This window comes from Hemicordylus capensis, chromosome 2 (genome assembly GCF_027244095.1).
Source record: "Hemicordylus capensis ecotype Gifberg chromosome 2, rHemCap1.1.pri, whole genome shotgun sequence".
Classification (NCBI taxonomy): domain Eukaryota; kingdom Metazoa; phylum Chordata; class Lepidosauria; order Squamata; family Cordylidae; genus Hemicordylus; species Hemicordylus capensis.
This window is the reverse complement of record NC_069658.1, coordinates 241,779,669-241,785,910: the sequence shown is the minus strand read 5'-3', so window position 1 is coordinate 241,785,910 and position 6,242 is coordinate 241,779,669.

Genomic DNA, 6,242 nt, shown 5'->3' with positions numbered 1-6,242 from the left:
TGTTTTTCCTATCCACCTCTGCCAAATCATCACACATAACATGGAACACTTTTAAGGGGGGAAAAATATGAGAAGCTCTTCTCATAATTTTGGAAAAGAAGGGAGAAGTGGAAAGAAAGATGGAAAGGATGGGGCAGGAGGCTTGACTTGAGAGAGAGATGCACAGGCAAGGGTCCTTGAGCAGTAGGAACAACCATCGCTACAGGCCCTGAGTCGCTATGGGAGCCACCGCTGTCACTGCCTGGGGGAGAGGGAAGAAGGACCACCCCTGGCTCACCCCTGCCCCCCACAGCCATCCCCCGGCCGCGCAGCAGCAGAAATTTAAAGAAAAATTAACCTTTCCTTGGCCTCCTCTTTGCACACCCTTCCAAGTCCTGCTCGGCTGGCGGCCGCCTCCAAGAAGACCCGCACCGTTCCAATAACACCCACCCGTGCCGCTCCTGAAGTGATTCTGAAGATCCGCGCCAAGATCCTGAACTGTAGACACCTGCCCTGCCGTGAAGACCCCTGCCCTGCAAAAGCCCTCCCATTGCAAAAGGGCGGCTGGAGAACTCCCCTGCCGTGCCCTTCCCCTTTGCCGGTCTGGCTGCAAATGCGCATTCTGCAAATGCGCTGGCTGCAAATGCGCATGTGCGAAAGGCTTCTTAGAAGCCATTTGCAGCCAGACCGGCAAAGCGGACGGCAGAGAGTTCTCCGCCACCCGTTTTCTAAAAGGAAGCTCCTTTTAGAAAACGGGCGGCGGAGAACTCCCTGCCGTCCGCTTTGCCGGTCTGGCTGCAAATGGCTTCTTAGAAACCATTTGCAGCCAGACCGGCAAAGGGGAAGGGCACGGCAGGGGAGTTCTCCCGCCGCCCTTTTGCAATGGGAGGGCTTTTGCAGGGCAGGGGTCTTCACGGCAGGGCAGGGGTCTACACTTCAGGATCTTGGTGCCGATCTTCGGAATCACTTCAGGAGCGGCACGGGTGGGTGTTATTGGAGCGGCACGGGTCTTCTTGGGGGCGGCCGCCAGCCGAGCAGGACTTGGAAGGGGGACAAGCAGAATGGTCCTATGGGCCAAGAAAAAAGGCCTTGCGGGCCGCATGCGGCCCGCAGGCCGTATGCTGTGCAGGCCTGGTCTACATCCACAAACAACTCTGGCATGGGCATCAGCCTGTCCTTGGGGCGTGCTCTAGGAAAGACCAAGTCCCCTTTGGCGCAAGAGTCAGAACTCTGCCCAGCCTCAGTCCCATTGTTTTAATAATTCTGGACATCAGTGGGCTGAAGTCCTCTGCCACAAAGAGGCACTGTGACACTGAGGCATCACCAGTGTCCTCCCCTCCAGACCATTCCCCGTCATTCTTGTCTAACGGAGTCTCTGGGTCCAGATCAAAACCTCCCCCTGCATTAATTGGGTCTTCAGGGTCAGAAGGCAGATTAGGCCTCTCTGAGTTTGCAATGACTTTTTTTTTTTTTTTTTTTTGGAGGTGCAAGTAAACCTCCAGGGCCCCCAGAGTCTGACCGGAAGCATCAGAGGAATGGTCCCATGCCACCTTGCCAGCCAACTTGCCCAGCTCACTATGCTTAAGTTTGTTTTTGGCCTTCTTGGGAGAAGGACTGACAGACTCGCTAGATGAGGAGCTGACACTGGGTGACCTATGCCTTCTCCCCTTTTTGGATCTCTTACTCCTCTTAGGGGGCTTAACCTGGTAGATGGTGCCAATGAATGCATTGCAAAACCATGCTTGCTACTCAGGTGGCACAGACTTAAGTAAAACAGCAGGGTTAGAACTGGATGCTTTAGGCCCAGTCTCTGCAGCAGACTCCCCCTGCTGGCCAAACACCATAGTCACAGTCTTAGGCTTTTCCTGCCCTTTTAGAGACTGTCTCCCTTTTACATTACCGGCTCCCTTAGGTAAAATGGAGGAATTCTTCGCAACCATTGCCATCTTAGGAACAGAAGATGCCTGTGACGACCTCGCTGCCCTGCCAGTCAGGTTGCTAGCCAGCTCGCCAATCCACCTAATCTCTTCAGAGGTTGGTGGGGCGTTGGCAATAGGGAGCCTCCCAAAGCGCTCTTCACAGCCACTTGAAGCTGATTCCCCTGAAAGTTCTGAAGAATGCACTGAAATAGCTTTTCTAACTGCTTTTTTTAAAAAAAACTCTTTTATGTTGTTGTTTTTTTTAAATAAATAAATTTTTGCTTCTTATGCATAGGTTCAGACGAACTGGAGTCAGATGAAACCTCAGAGGTGGAAGAGGAGGGACACCTGTGCTTTCTAGATTTCTGTGGCTTCTTAGTGGGCTTTAGTTGAAAAACTGTGTCCACTATAGCATTTTTTAGCCAAGCCTGCCACTCAGGTGGGACTGATCTTGGAACAGGTTGAGGTTTAGTCCCCCTAGAGGGCCCAGCACCCCCCTCCCCCTGGTCAGAGCTCACCAGTGCTGCCTGAAGCTGATGCGGAGCGTCCTGATTTTTGGCAGGCTTTTCTCCTGGATTAACAATGAGGGCGCCATCTTGTGGAGCTTCTTCCTCGCCCGCTCGAGACGCCATTATACGCCCCTCCGCTATAGCTCTTATTTCGGCTTGTGAGGGAGGGGGGTTAGCGACCGGATGAGCCACTCCTGCTCTGATCTGAGCCGACAACAGCTCGAAGGCTGCTTTCTCCCTTTGCTGTATCTCTTCGATCGCTGCCGCTGAACTGCGCGTAAAGTGCTTCGGCAGGCTTGCGCTATGCTCCCCCTCCATCCTGGCCGCGTTCTCACCGCTCACAGGCGGGGAGCTCGCTGGGAGCTCTTGTGCTTTTCGGGAGCCGTGCTTTTGCGCGTCCCGCTGGCACCAGTAATAGCTACAACAGAGACAAAGAACTTAGAAAGCTTATAAAATGGAGAGACAACAGCCTGCCAGGAGCAACGCAGGACTATAAGAACTGGGGAGAGGTTATCCCCGTCAGGCTCTATAGGTTTTTTCTATTAGAATTTACATAGTCCTGCCCAGGAGCATGTGACAAGGATAACCCAATGAGATGCCTTGATAGCAGCAACCGAGAATGCTGCACTCGTAAAGGGCAGCCCCAGTGGGATTGTGCAAGGGTGCCAGGAATGCCTCTAACAGGAGCACCAGCCTCAGTAAAGTGGTTATGCCGACAGCAGACTGTGCATCCTGTTGGCCCATGAAGACAGTGGGTGAGACCTCGTTAGGATGACCTAGGAAGCTGCCTTACGGTGAGTCAGACCGTTGGTCCATCTAGCTTAGCGTTGGCTACACTGACTGGCAGCCGATCTCCAAGATTGCCAGCAGGAGTCCCTCCCAGTCCTGCATGGCGATGCCAGGGATGAACCTGGGACCTTCTGCATGCAAGCATGCAGCTGTTCTACATGGCCCTGCTGGATCTGGCCCAAGGCCCATCTCATCCAGCATCCTCTTTCACACAGTGGCCCACCAGATGTTGCTGAAAGCCCACAGGCAGGAGTTGAGGGCATGCCCTCTCTCCTGCTGTTACTCCCCTGCAGCTGGTATTCATGGCATGATCCCCAGTTACTCCCCTGCAACCGGTACTCAGAGGCATTCTGCCTTTGAGGCTGGAGGTGGTCTATAGCCCTCTGACTAGTAGCAGTTGAGAGACCTCTCCTCCATGAAGTTATCCAAACCCCTCTTAAAGCATCCAGTTCGTTGGCTGTCACCACATCTTGTGGCAGAGAATTCCACAAGTTGATTATGCGTTGTGTGAAAAAGTACCTCCATTTTCCTGGCAATTGATTTCATGGGATGACCCCTGGTTCTAGTGTTATGTGAGAGGGAGAAGAATTTTTCTCTATCCACTTTCTCCACACCATGCATGATTTTATAGACCTCTGTCATTTCTCCCCGCAGTCATCTTTTTTCTAAACTAGATAGCCCCAGGTGTTGTAGCCTTGCCTCATAAGAAAGGTGCTCTAGCCCCGTTCATCTTGGTTGCCCTCTTTTGCACCTTTTCCAGTTCCACAATGTCCTTCTTTAGATGTGGTGACCAGAATTATATGCAGTACTCCAGGTGTGGCCACACTATAGGTTTGTAGAAGGGCATTATAATATTAGCAGTTTCAATCCCCTTCCTAATGATCCCTAGCATGGAATTGGCCTTTTTCACAGCTGCTGCACATTGAGTTGACATTTTTAATGAGGTATCCACCATGACCCCAAGATCCCCCTCTTGATCAGTCACCGACAACTCAGATCCCATCAATATATACTTGACGTTGGACTTTCTCATCCCAATGCACATCACTTCACACTTGCCAACATTGAACCGCATGTATTGCCATGTTGTTGCCCACTCACCCATATTGGAGAGATTCTTTTGGAGCTCCTCACAATCTATTTTGGATTTCACTACCTGAAAGAATTTGGAATGATCTGCAAATTTGGCCACCTCGCTGCTTACCACTACTTCCAGAGGTATGAATAAATAAATTAATGAATAAATTAAATTAATGAATAAATTAATTACCCCTACTTCTAGATCATTGAGGAATACATTAAAAATCAATGGTCCCAGTACAGATTCCTGGGGACCCCACTTGTTACTTCCCTCCACTGTCTCCATTTATACCTACCCTCTGATTCCTGTCCTTCAACTAGTTAGCAATCCACACATGTACTTGTCCCCTTAGTCATGTATAAGACTACCACCGAGGATGGTCCCATCCACTAAGGGGGATATATTAGAGAGCTCACATGTAGTCTCCCAGCCAAATGCAAACCAGAGAAGACACTGCTTAGCAAAGAGTCTTCATGCTCATTCTTCAGGCTGAGCTCCAGGCAGCTAAGAAGCAAAGCCCTTGCAGGGCAGGCAGCCAGACAGGTATTTTCCTTTAGCTATTAACCAGGTGAATGGTTAATTAGCTGGCCAGTTTTAACCACTCTTCTCACGAGGGAGCATTTAGCTCTGAGTCATCCCTTTGTGTGCCCTCAGAAGCTGGCTGGTGTTTAATCTTGAACTTTCAAGACCCAAAAGTTAAGAAAACCATAAAGATTCTGGTCACACAGAGGTTATGGTAGTTTACTGCTGCCACCAAGCACTCTAAAACCTTCAGAGATTGGACCATTGGACTAGAGTGCTTTAGTCCATGGGTCTCTCTGGGACTGGATATTGGGTAAATACAAAGACCTGCTACCCAAGTGTTTACCTGCACCTGAAGCTAATGTTAAGTGGCCAAGCTCTTTTAGAGACGCATTTGGCACTAGTGGGCTTTTCCACCCCTCCCTTCTCCTGCCAGCTTAATAACCAACTCCGGGAGGCCTGTAAAAACAAGAAAGAATACCTTTTTATTCCAGTTGCTGCAGACTGGCCCATCTGAGGCTATTTTGAGGCACTTAAAAATACTTAGTTGATTACAATAATATTTCAAAGCACTCAGATTGTTATTAGGCGGTACACATTGGAATCACAGTTATTCAGTTGCAAAGAAGAGATATTTAGGTATACAAAACAACACAAAGAAAGCAAAATAATTCCTAATGCAAAGCATGACTAAATGCATTTTCTCTATTTTAATTTCCGAGGCCCCAAAGCATGGGGGGCCAAGTCCTGGCAAGATCAAGCCTCCTGCAATCCTGTCTTTCAAGGATTTGCAGTGTCCCATGCAGGAGCACCCTCCATGCTGGTCACTCCCCTCTGCCCTCTCTGCACAGACTTCCTGCTTCTTGTTCCCAGAAGCTCCTGCAGATCTCATGTCCCGCACACCTGGTGGACTGATTGGTCAAGTCCAGGGGTTGCCAGCTTGTCAGTCAAGGTCAGGGGTTCACTTCCGGTTCATCCTATTGAGGTGGGAAGGCTGGGTCACCACAAAATAAGAGGGAATTATTTGGCATTTAAACAAAAAAGGACATACCTTATAATGCATTATTAACAACTTTTCCTTAGGTACCTCTTCTCTTGGAAATCTATTATTAAACAAAAACACCACCCACCTCCTCCCATTCTGATTTCAGACTAACCAATGCTTTGTTGTGGACATTCTGGGCCTTCCCCATAGCTGATAATATTAACATAACCCTCTGGGCTCTGCCCATTCCTGTGAATTGTTCTCTGGGCTCTGCCCATTCCCATAAGCCTCTGGGCCTCCCATGAATTTGCAGCACCCTTCTGGTGCTAGGTGGAGGCAGTTGTCCCCAGAGTAGATCATTCCCTGGCTGTTAGAAAAGAAAGGAAAAGAAAAAAAACCCTGACAAACAATGCATATATATGTGTAATCACCTTCTAAAGCACATACAATTCATAAAA